The sequence below is a fragment of the Panicum virgatum genome, chromosome 9K (genome assembly GCF_016808335.1).
Source record: "Panicum virgatum strain AP13 chromosome 9K, P.virgatum_v5, whole genome shotgun sequence".
NCBI classification, from domain to species: domain Eukaryota; kingdom Viridiplantae; phylum Streptophyta; class Magnoliopsida; order Poales; family Poaceae; genus Panicum; species Panicum virgatum.
In genome coordinates, this window is record NC_053144.1 from 54,560,868 (window position 1) to 54,577,886 (window position 17,019).

The 17,019-nt window shown below is 47.7% G+C and overlaps 1 non-coding gene across 1 annotated transcript; it reads right to left on the bottom strand.

Annotated features, from left to right (window-relative positions):
* Positions 1-12,193: 12,193 nt before the first annotated feature.
* TRNAN-GUU lies at positions 12,194-12,266 on the bottom strand. The gene has a single exon. It is a non-coding gene; the product is annotated as a tRNA-Asn (tRNA).
* Between the last annotated feature and the right edge of the window lie 4,753 nt (positions 12,267-17,019).

Sequence of the window (17,019 nt, forward strand, 5' to 3'; positions counted from 1 at the left end):
CACGTGGCGCCACCTTGGGCCGGCACTTTGCCGAGTGTCGATGTCTGGCACTCGGCAAAGTGCCGGCCCACGGTGGCGCCACGTGGCCGCTTTGCCGAGTGCCGGATCCTGGCACTTGGTTTTAGCACTCGGCAAAGTACTGTCGTGTTGTTCTGTGGAAGGCCACTTTGCCGAGTGTATTGGATTAAGCACTCAGCAAAGTGGTCTATTTTTCTTTTTTTGCTTCTTTTTTTTTCTGTTTTTCTATACAAATACAGGGGTCATTACAGGCAGTTATAACGACAAATATATAATTATCAATTGCGACAATAGCATCGATACAAATAACACAAGATAATGTCCATCACATCACATAAAACGAGTCTGAAAGTCCATCACATAGATAGAGTCCGAATACAAATCCATCACATCACATCACAAGTCAACAAGGGTACTACAAGTCCATCACATCACAAGTCCAGTAGGGTATTACAAATCACTCACGGTCAGGTGGAGGGGGTGGCCAAGATTGCCACGGGGCCGCCGGCGAGTTGTGGTCCGGAGGAGGGTCGTTCGATGCGTTCCACGACTGATTCTGCAAATAGAAACACATAAATTGAATAAGAATAACAAATATATAATAATTAATATCTACAAACAATGCATACTCACGGGAGTGTTAGAAGGTCCTGCAGGAAAGTAAGGCTGAGCTGGTAAAGCGAAGGGAGGAGGCGGCGTCGCATAGTTCATCGACGCGCCAAGTCCTTGCATCTAGGCGACCATGCTGTGCAACATAACCGACTGCTCCTCCCTCAGCTTCCGCTCCTGCTCCAGCTTGACCTCGATCTCCATTCGGCACCTCCTCTCCTCGTCAAACTTTGCCTCCATCTCGGCTTACAAGATTTAAACCTCCATGTTACAATACGAAGCAAAGTTTTATTTTAATCATAGAACGGCAACTAAATCTAAACTAACATGTCTCTGGTGCACGCTGGCCACTGAAGTCTCAGGCCGTGGGCGTATGGGCGGGGTCGAGTCGGTGGTACTTGCCCTAAGCTGCGAGAGACTGGGCGTACTCGCCGTGTCATCCAAGCGGTTGGCGATCAAGTACAGCCCGTGCTTCTTCCCTTGTCCCGCCCTCATGATGGCTTCTCCGGAGAGTGGCGCGGTGGTCGGATCCCAAGTCTCCCCGTGGAGCGCCCTTCCCACCTCGTGTACGCATTGATGCGCGCGTAGATGCTTGGGTTTGTGTAGGCCTCTGGTGGAGCCGCCGGGTTGTAGGCCACGTCCGACGTCGCCCTGCCCATGTGAGACATGGCGTACGCCGTGAAGTCGTTGCAAGACTGGCCTAGATGAGACTCCGATTGCCAAGAAGTCAACAAGATGATTAGTAAGAATTAAAAATATAGCTTTAGAAAGAATGAAGAAATTAGTGAACTTACCCAAGTATTCTTGTACTCGCCGAGGCTAAGGTTCCCTTGATGATGTGCCGGACCCGGCACCATTAAGCGGCGCTCCCGGCATAAGGCGTGCTGGCGGGCCCAATCCTCGCTGATCCACTTGTCCACCATCATAGACCAGCACTCGGCCTTGTTTGCGCACCAGTTCGGAAGCACCTAAATGTAATGAAGTGCATGACATATTATAATATCAAATACAAGATAAATGAGTAGAGATGACATTTATTTACCCTTAAGTACTGGTCTCGCGTGAGGAAGATGTCCCTTGCGGCTGGTTTCTTGACACTCCTCTTCTCGAACTCGGCGCAGTACACAACGACGGCCTGGACACGCGCCTCGTTGTGCATGTCCTTCACCAGCTTGTAGCAAGCCTGGTGAGCCAGCTCATTCGCCCGGGCCTCATAGCCTTCCTCGCACCTGTAGAAATCCTGCATATATACCCACAAGATAATTGCAATCATTATTCCAAAAATTGAAACAGAATGCGATATTTCAACCATTTTAGTGCGAGGATGACTTACCCACAACTCCCCGACCACCCGCCTCGCTTTGGTGGTGAAGTTCCTTCCTTCGCGATCAGTAGCGTCCGGGCTGGCCATGTAGTGGTCCCACGTGTATGCCGGCTCCAGCACCCCAGCATGCATCATGAGCTCGGGGAAGTGCAGCCGGCACAAAAGACCCAAGATATCATTGGGCTTCCGTTTGTGCTCACCAGGCTGCACAAAAAACCACCCCCTGCAAGAGTGTTTAAGGTAAAATTCTAGTTAGTATTGCAATTTTAAATATATGTAATGCATAATAAATAAGTACTAACATACTTACTTAGACTCTAGTGGCCGAATCATCGGGCGTCTCGCTAGAGGTATCGGACGTCGCGGGAGTTGCGACGGTCCACGCAACCACACCACCTGCTCATCTCCTGCCGCCCCCTCCTCAGCCTCCTCCTCGTCCCCCACCACATGCTTCTTCCTCCTCCTCGCTCCCCTGGTCCTCCACCCTCTCCTCCTCCTCCTCCTCCTCCTCCTCGTCCTCATCCTCTACAGGAGAAGGGGTCATCTCCCTTCTCCTCCTCCTCACCTTACCTCCTCCACCACTCCCACTACCTCCTCCTCCACCCCTCCCTCTCCGTCTCCCTTTCCCTTCCCCTCCTCCACCATCTTTGCGAACACTACGGCTCCCGGACCCCTCGGGTGCATCGGACCCACTACCGCCTCCTCCTCCACTGCCTCTGTACAAGGAGCTCAGCCAAGTCATCTTGTGATCGCCTGGCATCTTTGTTTAGTTACCTGAAATCAAAAGGAGTGAACGAATTAGTCAGGATAAACAATACCTGCAAATAAATGAAAATAAAGAAAATATACCTACAAATTAACATAATATATATTAAATATTGCGAGTCCTACATGTTTTAGAAGTAGTCATCATAATCGGGATTAGTTGGATCGTAATCCTCATCATCACTATCAGCTATGTCAACATAACTAGCAGAATCCGAAGGAGGAATGTCGTCTTCACTGTCTTTGCCTAAACGTAGTCGCTCTAGTAATTGTAAGTCCTGAATATTTTAAACCTCATCTCCACCTTCCTAGTCAACTTCTCTTTCATTGTCGACTTCCATTCCAATCTCGTCGGATAAGTCTATCTCAAAACTCCCTTGTAGCCCCTCTTCTTGAAAAAACTCTCTATCATTGTTGTAATCTTCCTTGTTTGGGAGAGGTAGTTTGCCGTGTGGCGATACTTTATACACAACATCCCAACCCCGAAGACGGTGGTTGGTTTTGGCACGCGTATGAGAGATAATAAACTTGTATGGCTTGTTGAGCCACAATGTACACATCTTCGCCTTGTAACGTTGAATCCTGTCGAATTTCGACTAGGCAAACACTAGGGGTATGTCTTGTTAATGTTGGATCAAACCAATGGCATTGGAAAATGACTGGAGTGAGCGGTACAGAACCATGAAACTTGAGTTCGTATATTTTTTCAACTCTTCCGTAAGACTCGACTCCGTCTTGACCTGGCGTAAAAATGCCGGTATTAGTGGTTCTTCGATTGGGTCGACTCTACTCGTATGTCATTGTATGGAAGCGATATCCGTTCATGTCATAAACGTTAAACGACTTGACCCTGTAGCTAAAACCATCGGCAACCTGTCTCAACTCGGCACTCATGGACGAATCAGTTTGGCCCTGCAAGCATATGCAGGATAGTTTGTCATATAGTTCGAGGACAACGAAATGGAATAGAACTACGAATTCAAGACTACCTTCTGTTGAAACCAATAAATGAAATCGGGTTGTGAATTTTCCCCGCCATTTTTAAGAAGACTCTCCATTTCCATCGGGGTTGGAGCCCTTGAGTGACGCCAAAATAGTTGTTGAAATTCCCTGTATCAAAAATGACAAAGGGGGTTGGATGCTAAGTAGTGGAAACTTGTGAAATGGAAACTTGTGAATTGGGCACAATGTTGAGTACTTACGCAATATACGGCTCCACCTCGGAAAGATTGGTCAACACGTATAGCATGATACGGCGCCACTCTTCATGGTTCAAGGTCTTGTACCTCGCATCACTTGCACTTCCAAGTTGTCCTCGGAAGATGCTGAGACTCGATTCATTATCGCCAGCATTGTAACGAGGGAGTGGATTATGCACGCTGGGAAGATTGTCACCATAGAATTTGGTTGTGAAGTTTGACACCTCCAGAATATATGACTCTGCAAAAGAAGCTTCAATTTTACATTTATTTTTGCATTTCGTTCGAAGGACCTTCTGACATCTCTCAATTGGATAGCACCAACGGTACTGCACAGGCCCCCCATACGTGCCTCGTACGGAAGATGTAGAAGCAAATGCTGCATCGGATTGAAGTAGGCGGGTGGAAAGATCTTCTCCAGCTTACATAGCAACACAGGGGGCACTTTTTCCATCTCCGAAATGACGACCCGAGATAACTCCTTAGCACACAGCTGGCAGAAGAAATTGCTCAACTCTGCCAACACTCGCCATATATTATCAGGGAGATAGCCTCGTACCATCACAGGAAGAAGCCGTTCAATCCATATGTGGTAGTCATGACTCTTCAGACCGTTGATTCGCATCGTAGTCAAATTAACTCCCCTCCTCAGATTACCTGCATACCCATCTGGAAATTGTAACTTTTGGATCCACTCTAGTGCTTCCTTTTTTTGGGGCTTTGTTAGGACGAAATCCGCCGGAGTCTTCCTCCATTGTCTCTCTGGTCTCGGAGTCTTCATTTCGTATCTTGGTCTATCGCACAACGTTGCCAGATCCACTCGAGCCTTGACGTTGTCTTTCGTCTTATCAAGAATGTCCATGACAGTTCCAAAAAGAGCCTCGCCCCAATTCTTTTCAGTGTGCATGGCATCAATATTGTGTGGAAGGAGGAGATCATTAATATAGGGAAGCCTCCACAAGCCAGAGACCTGAGTCCAAGAATGTTCTTCGCCATATCCCAAAAAACCACCTACATCATTGACCTGGAGAGCATCTATCTGAGCATGAAGCACGGCACCCGTCAGCATCTGCGGTGCAGATTGTGTACTATGACACCTTTCATGAAGTTCTTAATGTCTCTTCTAAATGGATGGTCAGCAGGAAGGAATTGTCGATGTTTGTCAAACGACGAATACTTGCCCCCCTTTCTCAACCAAATGAACTGCAGAGTTGCCTTGCATGTTGGGCATTGGAACTTTCCATGAGTACACCACCCGCAGAAAATGCCATACGCTGGCAGGTCATGCAGAGAGTAGTGGTACCACACATACATTCTGAAGTTTGTCTTTGTCGCTCGGTCGTACGTCCACACCCCCTCCTCCCATGCTTTGATCAACTCATCGATTAGGGGCTCCATGTAAACACACATTTTATTCCCTGGGTGCTCAGGAATAATCAACGACACAAATATGGTTTGTCGTTGAAAGAGAACGCCGGGGGGTAGATTCAAGGGAATAACGAACACGGGCCAACATGAGTACGATGCGGCCATCATACCATAAGGATTGAACCCATCGGTTGCCAGCGCAACACGTACATTACGAGCTTCTTTAGTGTAGCAGCACCGCCTAAATTAAACCGGTTTAAGTGCGCTAACCATCATCTTAATACTTAATCAAGTTACTGTGCACTTAAAATGGTGTAATCTGACAGGCTGTCGGGTAAATCCCGATTAAACTACTATACTCCAGGATCGCAATTGCACTAGTAGACTCGTACGAAGACGAGTACAGGTGATACCAGCATACAAAAATCTTCAAATTAATTTACAACACAGGTTTTACATAAAAACTTTAAGTACAAACGACAGAGTTCAAAAGCACAACAGAAGTTTAAAACTGAGTTCGAAATACAATACGATAACCACGACGATGATACAAAGTGAGCTCCACATCCTGCCCACCGATGTGATGCCAACCTGCCCGATCTTCACGGAGAAGACGGGGCCCACTCGACAGTCCAACCCGGAGGAAGCGGCTGTCCAAGCTAGGACGAACATACCTCCTCGAAGTCAGCGGGAACGCAACCTGCTTAGAAGGGTTACAACAACAACCCTGAGTATACTAATACTCAGCAAGGCTTACCCGACTTTGGGTATACTTAGCCCATTACCTAGACATGCAAAGCTTTTTGGCTCTGGAGTTCTTTTGCTGAAAGGCTGCTAGAAGTGAATCCTTACTTTCAATATTTTAGCTCCATTTAGTACAACGAGTATTAACTAAATTTGCCTAAACATCTAGAGCACACATGGTGGATCAGATTATTCTTCAGTAACTCACAAACCAACCTTTTCCATTCCGTTCTCATTCCACTTTCTTACTACGATGTGACAAAGTGACCAAGGTTCTCTTAACCGAGAGAGACGGTGAATCGATCCGATTTAACCTTGCAAGGTGGACCTAACTCACACGACACGTGAAAACCCCGTCGGGCCACACACGTCGACTGTTCTCATCATCACCCCGACGTCTGAATCACGCCTGCCAAAACCCGGGTGAAGGGTCCCTCACGGCGAACTCCCAGAGAACCCAGAGGCAACATACAATCCAACACCCGCCATCATCCCACTCCCAGAATAGCAGGTCACAATTCAAAGTATCGTTGCAATTCAGGTAATTAGCTTACCGGTTTCGACTACCTCCTACTTCTGGCATGTGGTTAGTACTGTTCAAACTCGGTCAGCACTGCCAACAACAGTACGGTCCTCAGTCGACACAGGCGGAGATTTCTTTTCATCCATTCCATACCAATAATCCAACTCATTTCTGCCCGGTCTCCATTTCTCTTTACTCAACAACTCACTTCAAAGCCATAGCTAAGGAATCAAGATCCCAAAACTCGCGAGTGACAGTAACCACTCGACTTTTACCGAGATCCTACTTAGCAAAGCATTGCTAACGATACCTGCACACTAGTATGGACTCACAGGTACCTAGGGAGAACATGCATACTAGGGTTTCATACAACTCCTAAAACTTAAATGCACAAATACTTAAATAAACATTGAATAATTTAAATTATGGTTGTCGTGGTGCTGCAACCACAGCCGGGTGGCGGAAGGCACCCGCCCTAGCCCAGAGGGTGTGTACTCGGGAGTTAGCTAGTCCTAGTTCGACCTCTCTCAAAAACACGATGAACACAGCGGGATTAGAGTGGTTCGGGCCGCCGGAGCGTAATACCCTACGTCCACTGTGTGTTGTATTGCCTCCCCTCGAGAGCGAGAGTTCGCGAGAGCTTTGTGTCTGGAGAGCCTGTGTGAACCTGTATTCTAGCGGGCGTGCTCTCCCTTTTATATGTCCAAGGGGATCACGTACACTGAGCGGGGCCCTGACATGTGGACCCGGCGATGTATTATAAACTACATTTTGGCCTTCAATGCCTCAGATCCGGAGATCTTGTCGTCGGCTTCCATGCGTAGCTTCTGACCAGGGATGGTCTTGAGCTGTCCGGTCAGAGTAGAGTCTAGCCTCTGCAGCCGCGCGTCAAGGTCATGATGAAGCGCCGAACTACTGACCCAGTCTACTGTAGCAGCGTGCACTGTTGCTTCAGTCAGTAGCTGGTCATCATGACTCGTCGCCCATGCGCTCGGCGCTGAGTCTTTAATGCTTGTCTTGGTAACTGACAAGCCGCTTCGGTATCTGGCGATCCACAGTGTGGACTGACAAAAGCTGCCCCGTGCCCAGAGGCAGCAGAGCCTGCCTCAACCACTCGCACTTAATGCGGGTGGGTGAGGGAGCTTCCAGCGGAAGGCTTGCGCCCGCGTTCGCGTGACACGTGGCGGCTCCGGACCCCTCCCGAGCAGCTAGCTGAGCCGAGAGCTCACGGGGGTCCGGATAGGCACGTGGAGGTCCCGGACGCATCTGCGGGAGTCCGGATGGCACGTGGAGATCCCGGACCCACCTGCGGGAGTCCGGATGGCACATGGAGGTCCCGGACCCACCTGCGGGGGTCCGGGTCCGCGGCCACAGGTGCTGAGCATTTCCACCTCTGGGACACGTGGTGACACCGGACCCGTCCCCGAACGAGAAGCGGGTCCGGGACCGTTGGTCCGGTGAGATGGAGTCGGAACCCAGGAGTTTGGCTGCTCAGCTCCTTAGGGCATAGTTACGGATAACTACGCGAGTCTTGGCACAGTAGGAGTGGGTACCCCAGTTGTAGGATACCGACAATGGTTATGCTCCGGGGCTTGCCTTGCAGGTCAGCAGGGTTAACGAGGTCTTCTGGAGCGGGCTTAACGGCGTCCTCCTGCTGCTCTTCTGCTTGTGGCTCCTGAACCAGCTCAGCGATCAACTCGTAGGCGACCTCGTTTGCGGTGTCTACACGAATAAAAATATGCCATGCAACCGTTAGGACACAGTGCGATGCATGAGTGCTTATGATACGATTCCAAAGTTCAACTCATTTTAGCCTGAAGTGTTTCCTTCAAAACAACAACTACTAAATTTGCTTAGAGCAGCATGGATTAAGACAGAGGCTTACTTTGTTGAGGTAACACATGCATGAAACAATAATTAACTAACAACATTTATTAAAGAAAAGAGCATACCTAGGGGCAGTTTAAAAGCAAAAACCTAACTTTCCTACATGCTCTAGCAAGAAGAATTTACCAACTTAACGTGATATTGATAAAACATGCCACATAAATTTTCCAACATTTATTGCTGTTAACAAAGCATTTAAATAACCCTAGCAAGGTAAATGGAACATAAACAGATCTACACAAAAGTACACAACACCAGCACATGAAATTTTTACAGTGGATTACACATGCAAGGAGTAAGCCACTGTGAATTTTTCATAATTTTTTAGCAATATAACAACCGGTAATAATTAAACTAGCTTAAACACACCTCGAATTTTTAGCAGGGGTAAAAGTGACAAAATGCATGCTTAAGTATTTTTTCTCAGAAGATCTTGATTTTAGAAACCTAAAAAAATTTATTTTGCATTTTTAGGATTTTCCTACGAATTTCTATGCAATTTAGAAATTCCAGCTGAAAACTAAATGAAAAACAATAAAAAGGGGGGCTGACAGCCGGGCCCCACTTGCCAGTGGGCGCCGGCCCAGCTGCCATCCCCTTCCTCTGCTCTGCCCCGCAAGGGCCAGCGCGCGGGCAGGCCGACCGCGGCGGCGCTGCCCCGCCGGCGGTGGCCGACCGGCGGCGCGGTTGGGCCGAGCGGCGGCCAGGGCAACCGGGGGTGCGGGGTGCGCGCGCTGGGCAGGGGTGCAGGGGCGCACGGCGTTGGCGGTGGCGCACGCGGGCAGGAACGGCGGCGCGGCATCGGCGGCGGCGGTCCAGCTGGCGCGGTGCAAGGCGGCGGCGGGAGTGGGTGGCGCGAGCTTCAGGGAGGCCAAACGGCGGTGGGGCGCGCGGTGGTTGCGCACGGCCCCGCGTAGGGAGGGCCGACAGCGTGCGCGGGCGGCGCGTAGTGCATCCGCGATGGCGCGGCAGCAAAACGGCGGCGGTGGGACGCGGATTCGGGTGGGGAGAGGTCGGGGAGGAAGATAGGGTTGCGGGGGAGCTCACCACGGCGCGATTTGGGGCGGAGGATGGCCGGAAGGGGGTCGTCGACGGAGAGGGCGGAGCTCGGCGTGGAGCTTCAATGGTGGACGGCGGTCTGCAGGCTCGATTCGGCCGGCGGAGGGCTTGATCGGGCACGGGATGGAGTGGAGAAGATGGACAGCAAGCCCGCGCGGCTCTGGGCGCGGCGAATTGAGGCCGGGTAGCGAGGGTTGGCTGGCGGGACAGACGGCGGCGAGCTCTGCTCGGCCTAGCTCCGCACGAGCCCGAGGATGGGGATGAAAGGGAGAAGAAATGAGAGACGGCACCGCGACCGGATAAGGACGCCTCTGCGCGGTGTGCGAGGATCGCCGACGGCCGACGCGTGGAGGAGGCGCCGACGGCCACAGTCGCCGGTATGGCGTCGGGGCTGCACAGTGACAAGTACAGTGTAGGAACAGTGCCCCGGTTGAATGAATTTGACTTGATTTTGACCAAATAAAACTCCAAATTTCATATAACAACTTGAAATTTGGCCAAAATAAAAGTTGTAGAGGAAGGAAAGATCTACAACTTTCGTTTTGGGCGAAAATTGATTTGAAGCTCGGATCAAGAAGAAAAACGTAGACGAACACGGCTAAACAATCTTTAACGCGCGGACTCGGTTAACGCTAAAGACGCGCTTAAGCCATGATTAGCAATTAAACACGTGATTAGCGAGCACGATTAACACAGGTGTGTTACATTTAGCTTTCTCATGATGAATCTCATCAAAATGAGTAATTGACTCACCGTCGGAGGGATGCACCATCTTATCTGGGTTGTATCGAACACCTTTTTTGTGCCATGTCATCTGTTTCGCGGTTTCCTCGGTCATATAGAGGAGGGCGGCGGCGGCGCGAGCAGCGGTGGCGCGCGCGGGGAAGAAATGCGAGTGAGAGAGAGTCGACTGCGGGGCCGCGTCCATAAGTCTGCGGATGCGTTCTTTGCCGAGTGCCGGATCGGCTTTGCCGAGTGCCAAACGATCCAGCACTCGGCAAAGAATTAAAAAAATTTTACTCAGCTCTTTGCCGAGTGCCAGATCGGCAGGCACTCGGCAAAGTTTGGGTTCGCCGAGTGCCTGGCACTCGGCAAATATATTTTTAACCACTATTTGCAAAACCAAAATAAATAAGATATGAATTCAAAAAAAACATTATTTCATGCATAATTATTTCAAACTCAAACTAAAATAATTTGTATTTCAAGTTTCAAGATTTTATGCAAGAAAACCTATTATTTCATGTGTTTCTAAAGTCGAATTGAATTTATATCAACAAATTCGTTTTGATGAGGTATGTATAAAAAAAATTGGTGACTACCAACTAAATAATTTGCCAAAATAAAGCAACAAATTATTGTTCATGATTTCATGCGAAAAAACCTATTATTTCATGCGTTTAAAGATCAGCTTAAAACTAAATATAATGATTTTCAATGTGTGTCAAACATAATTTAATATATAGATAACAAATTCAAAAATTAACCAAATTTTCACAAGACACATGTTTTGTAGTTATTTCTCTATATAAAAAGTTTCACATTGAAAATCAAATGCGACTTTCATTTCAACCACAAATCCAACCGGATGCTACACATCTCTCCGAAACATCTTCGGAGATTCTCCGGCTTATAAGTGGCGTATATTGTCACGTGTCGTCAATTTTTTTCCACTCTATCCTCACATGAAACCAAGAGATTTGCACAATTCCCATGATTTTCATACATTGCATGCTATTTTTGGTTTTTTCCGAACGTCTGTGCACACGCTTGTGATCAAGTTTCTTGATAAAGATGCTTCAACTTTTAAGTTCTTTTGCGCATACGGCATCAGTTTTGATTCAAGTACATAAATATCAAATTTCCATTCATTGATTTCGAAATTTGGACCCACTTCTAATTTTAAATTTACTTCGACGGATTATTCCCCGCAAACAAAAAAAAATAAAGGAAAATAGTAAACCAATCAATAAAATTATTTTATGTTACTAGGAATTACATTATCAAATTTAAGTGGAGACCAAAAAAATTTGAAGGCCCAAAAATTTTTTTTAACCAAGTTTGCCGAGTGCCTGGGCACCAGCACTCGGCAAAAGAAGCTTTGCCGAGAGCCACACAAGCGCACTCGGCAACGTTTCTACTTTGCTGAGTGCCAGCTGGAGACACTCGGCAATATTTCACCTTTGCCGAGTGCCAGCTGGAGGCACTCGGCAAAAAGTTGACGCCGTCAACCCCCCTGACGGGCGGCGCAAGGCGGGCGCGCGTGCTGGGCACGTGCTCGGGCTTTGCCGAGTGCCGCCCGACCAGCACTCGGCAAAGGAGCCACATTGCCGAGTGCCTGCATTCGGCAACGCCCGGGCATGCTGTGTGCTAGATTTTTGCCGAGTGTCCGCGGCCTGGCACTCGGCAAACCACATCTTTGCCGAGTGCCCGTGGTCTGGCACTCGGCAAAGACCTAGACATCGGCAACTATCGGTTTTCCGGTAGTGGGCGCCGCCGATCGAGCGAGCTCGAGAGTGATGAGTGATCAAGCTCCTGTACTTAGTTACAAGTTGGCGTGTGCATAGCAAACAAGAAAGATGGTTGGAGTGATGCTTTGCTTACTTGTTCCCGATGGAATTGCATGGTCTTGATCTGTTGGGGGGAAACAAATAATGGATTGTGCGTGTGCATAGCAAACAAGAAAAAAAAATTATTCGCTAGAGGAAGGGCTTGAACCTTCGACCTTGTGGTTAACAGCCACACGCTCTAACAACTGAGCTACTCCAGCTGTGTGGTAAGCCAGTACGATAACATTATTTAATCAATAGAAAGATCTTCTTGCCTGTTAGGTTGGACATGGGCCTTCTAATAACAAAAGGTCACATTGGCACAGTTCGAATTCCGATCTAGCCCGCTACAGCCCAGCAAAATCCACCGGACCTTAAAAGGTTTGGTTCCAAATTGTTTCGTTAGCGCGATCACCAGTTTTCCCCGGTGCGCTGTACGTTTCTTTTTCGGACATCACTGTCTTCCAGAATTCTTGCACCGTGTACAAGTTCAATAGTGGAGAGTAGTTTACCCGAGAAGCTACATATTTTGCTATTTTTTCTCAAGACAGATAATTTATTAACATCTCAGACCTCGACAAGGTCTTTAAAGTGTAACTTTGTTTAGTTTGGAAAAAAATTTGAGTTTTGATACTATAGCACTTTCATTATTATTTGATAATTAATGTCTAATTATGAAGTAATTAGATTTAAAAAGATTTGTCTCGTCGTTTACAATTAAACTGTGTAATGAGTTATTTTTTTTAACTGCATCTAATGCTCCATGCATATGTCTGAAGATTCGATGCGATTGGGTACTCTAAGAAAGTTTTTGAGAACTAAACATGGCCAGCTTTTGTTTCAGTATAGTACATGAAAGAATGGCTTTTGTGGACACCTCCGATCGATTAACCATCATCTCCATTCGATTGATCACGTCCTCCGAGCTTCTAGAGCACACATTTTGGATGCCCCGCCGGCGTACCGTATCTACCGGCCCTCTATTTCCTAGCGCGGCGGCGTCCTCGCGGCCGGAAGTTGAGCCTAGGCTAGCTATAGCACGCAGCCGCAGTCCCCCTCAAGCCTCAAGTAGTGGTGGTAGGAGTACTTGAGTCGGACTCGACCCACCGCCGGCCGCCGGCCGCCGCGCGCGGTCAAACCGCCATGGCCGGGATGTGGATTATGCGAGATCGCACTTACTAATCAGCTTCACATCACCGAAAAGGCGGAAACCCATGCGGCATTTTGACCTGCTAGCTGCATATGTATACGTGCGCATCGATCCATCACATCAGGATCAGTGTACTGTGACCGGAGCGAACATGGTTCTGGCCGCCTGGCATCGCGGCAAACACGGCACCAGGCAAAAGCGGAGCACGCGCGGACACAGAAACTTTCCCGGCCGCCGCGGCGCCGTCGACGGCGAGGATCGAGGCGGCCATGGCTGCTGGCCGGTCTCCGCGCCGGCACACACCTTCGACCGACGTCGTCGCCTTTAGTTTTCTACTAGTGAAATTATAACCGATCAAAAGGCTGGATCGATGATGCACGACGAGCGAACGTTCGAGAAGCAGAGTCGAGTAGACGGTCATCATCTCATCACCTCGACCGATCGCGCTCTTAATAATAAGACGTAGGCCGGACTAGTAGTTCGGTACACGTATAGGTGCACAACACAGACGGGCAGCAGCAGGCACCAACCGATCGAGCGACATGTAGCAGCTTCCTAGCCAGAGGTTTTTGGAAAGGCATGCTATCTTGAGTATTATCTACGCCGCGAGCCGCCTAACCTTTTGGAGTTTTGGGAAAAAGGTCTGCGCCAATCATACCGTTTCGGTCGCGGAATGCATGTCAAGTGCTGATTAGAGTCTCGAATCTCTCTCTCTCCACACACACCTACAACGTGTCCTACATATACAAGCTGTTATATACGCCAACTTTCTTCATATGTACGTTATTATGTCCTAGTACAGTAGTGCAAAATAAATCATAATCATAACCGTGGAATGAGCCTTTTCTTTTCCTTCTTTTTCAAGTTGCTAGATAGTTGGGTCATGTAAGACAGTTATGAGCGGTACTGTTGTCAAGTGTTTATTATTTTATTTTTTTGAGATTACACAGCAGAACTCAGACACTTTCAACACACGCACTCAGACACTTTCAACACACGCACTCCTGTGAACGCACGTACGCAAATCCTCCCCCTATAATAAGCATTTTCGAAGACAGAGCCGACAAGTCTTTGAGATTGACGAAGTCACTACATGTGCCTCGTTGTCGACGGGAATGCCACCTACCAATGAAAGTGCAACACCGTTAAATCCTAGAATGTTCGCTCCTACTGGGAGTCGAATCCAGAACCTGAAATGCTACCGAGGCTATTGTAACCACTAGGCTCATTTTAAAGTTCGATGTCGCAGAGAAAGTGTGTTACTTGTCAGTTGTGTGATTTTTAGATCCGGTGTCCACGGAAAAAAAAAAACAGACCGGCACTTGATTTTATTTTTTATTTATAATAAAACATGCAGCAAAGTTTTTGTATGCCGTCCTTATGAAAACAAAATGAGGAAGTGAAGACGTGCTTCCTTTTCGAGCCGCCTAGGCCTAATGCAGCTCCTTAATCCTCTTGTTGTGCTCCTATCAAAAAGCCGTGGTTCGTTGGTACTCCCTCTGTTATAAAATGTAAAATGCACAGATCATTTTATTTCTAATATTCTAAGTTAAATTTCTCAACTTTGATAAAAAAAATATACTGACATAGTAACATAAATTTGTTTTGATAGTAGCGGGGAAGGACCCGGGTGGGGTTCGAATCCCGTGGACGCGCCCTCGCTAGAGTGGAGGGCGGTCCGGCCGGGGATGCGGTGGTGCCTAGCGTCCAGGTGACGCAAGGGCTACTTTAACCTCTGGATTTTATGTAATTTTCTTTTTGTTATAAATGGACATAACTCAATGATCAGTTGCATGAGTCTACCTGAATTTTTATACAATTTGTTATTGGGACCATGCACATTAATAATTTTTAGCTAGTCATGTTGATGGAACACTATATGCATGTATGTATGCTAATATCCATGTATAATCCAATGTAAACTCTAATAATATTCAGATTAAAGCGATGAAGCAAACCCAAAATCCACCGAGTCCAAGCAATATCTAAAAGACCATTCCTCTCGCCTCTAACTGCCGCCATCCACACCTGGCGCCGCCATATAGTTTCCAACGAACGGCAAGGGTCCCACCTCCCTCCTTTTACAGGGGCCGGAAACAAAGTGAGCAACAACTATACAAATCAAAGTTATTCCCAACGCCGTTTATAATGTATTTCGATCTTATTTGGCACACCCAACCCGGTAGATCGCTACTGGATGCACATCAAAGCTTGATCGACATGCTTGTACTATACTGCAGCAGGTCTGCACAGCCGCAGAGGCGGAAGCTAGTACTGTTCATGAGTGTATACAACTAGGCAAATTGCGCACTAGTGGTTGATGCATTGACGGTTATGTATGTGTATAGAGCAGAAAGAAAAGTACCACTACTAGAAAAATACCCTTTGGTACCGGTTGAAAGTGCCCTTTGGTACCAGTTTTTGAACCGGTACCCCGAAAGCGGGTAAAATAACCGGTACCTATGGCCTCCTTTAGTACCGGATTAAGATTCCACCCGGTACCAAAATATTCTTTGGCTGGGATTTGAACCCGCGATCTCTAGTCTCGCGCAATGCTCTTTTACCATCTCATCTACACAATAATTCTGATTGAGGAGGAGATATTTTCCTTTTGAAGTAATACATAGATGAGCCTTAGGTACCGGTTGGTACGGTTGGTACCTAAGGCTCGTCTATAGGTACCAGTTGGTGGTACCATCTGTTACAAATGTAAAAATTACCACCCGGTACCTATGGAGAGCCTTAGGTACCGGTTGGATTCCATCCACCCCAAAAGTACCGGTATGAAGATGAACCAGTACCTAGCATAGGTACCGGTACTTTTGGGGTAGACCTAAGGCTTATTTTCTAGTAGTGTACGCTGGAGGGCATGGGAATGGGCCGAAATCATGCCCCGCGTCGGGTTTTTCTTTTCAGGACACGAATGAGCTGACTGTTGCATATGAGCCGAATTCATGCCCCGCGTCGGGCTTTCTCTCTCCAAGACACATGTCGCGCTCACAACGTCCATTTACATGGTGCACAGGAGTAAGAGTACGTGACCATGATCACCCTATCGGTTAGGTTGCATGCTACCTTAAGTTTCTTATGCCACCTTAAGTTTCTTATGCCAAAGTCAAGGGCGCCGTACATTCCCAGTGAGGAATGAAGCGATATTAAAGCTAGCGTTAGGCATGTGCGCACATTATCACATCGCAACAATCTTCGCCTGGTGTCTAACATCTGCTATCTGTTCAAAGACTGTCGTCAAATCCATGCAAGAGTCAACATGCTGCATGTAATGCATGCATGCAGTTCTCTGGCAAAACAATTGGCACGTCGCACGTCCGCCGGGGCCTCCGCATACATTTCTCCGGGCTGGTTTTGGGGTTGTTTTGGTTCCAAAGGCTAGACTTTAGTCCATGTCACGTAAAAAGGAATTTTAATATTTAAAAGTATTAAATAAAGATTAATTATAAAACTAACTGCAGAATTTTGGAGCTAAACTGTAAGGATGGCAACGGGTCGGGTTCAGTTCGGATGGAATATCTAGGCACCCAAAACCGAAACCCGAACTTGAAACCCGAACCCGACCCGAACTTCAATTCGGGTATAAATTCATGCCCAAAATCGAAACCCGCGAATACCCGAAACCGAACGGATAATCCGAAACCCGAATTAAAGTTACAAACCAGCAACACCAATTCCAAGTTTCCAATAAGCATGGACAGCTAAAGTGCAAAACAATCCAACAAACATGACAACAACAACATTCCAGCAAGACATAGTATAGTGAGATTATTACAAACAGTTGAGATTATTACAAACAAAGTAGCACCACACAG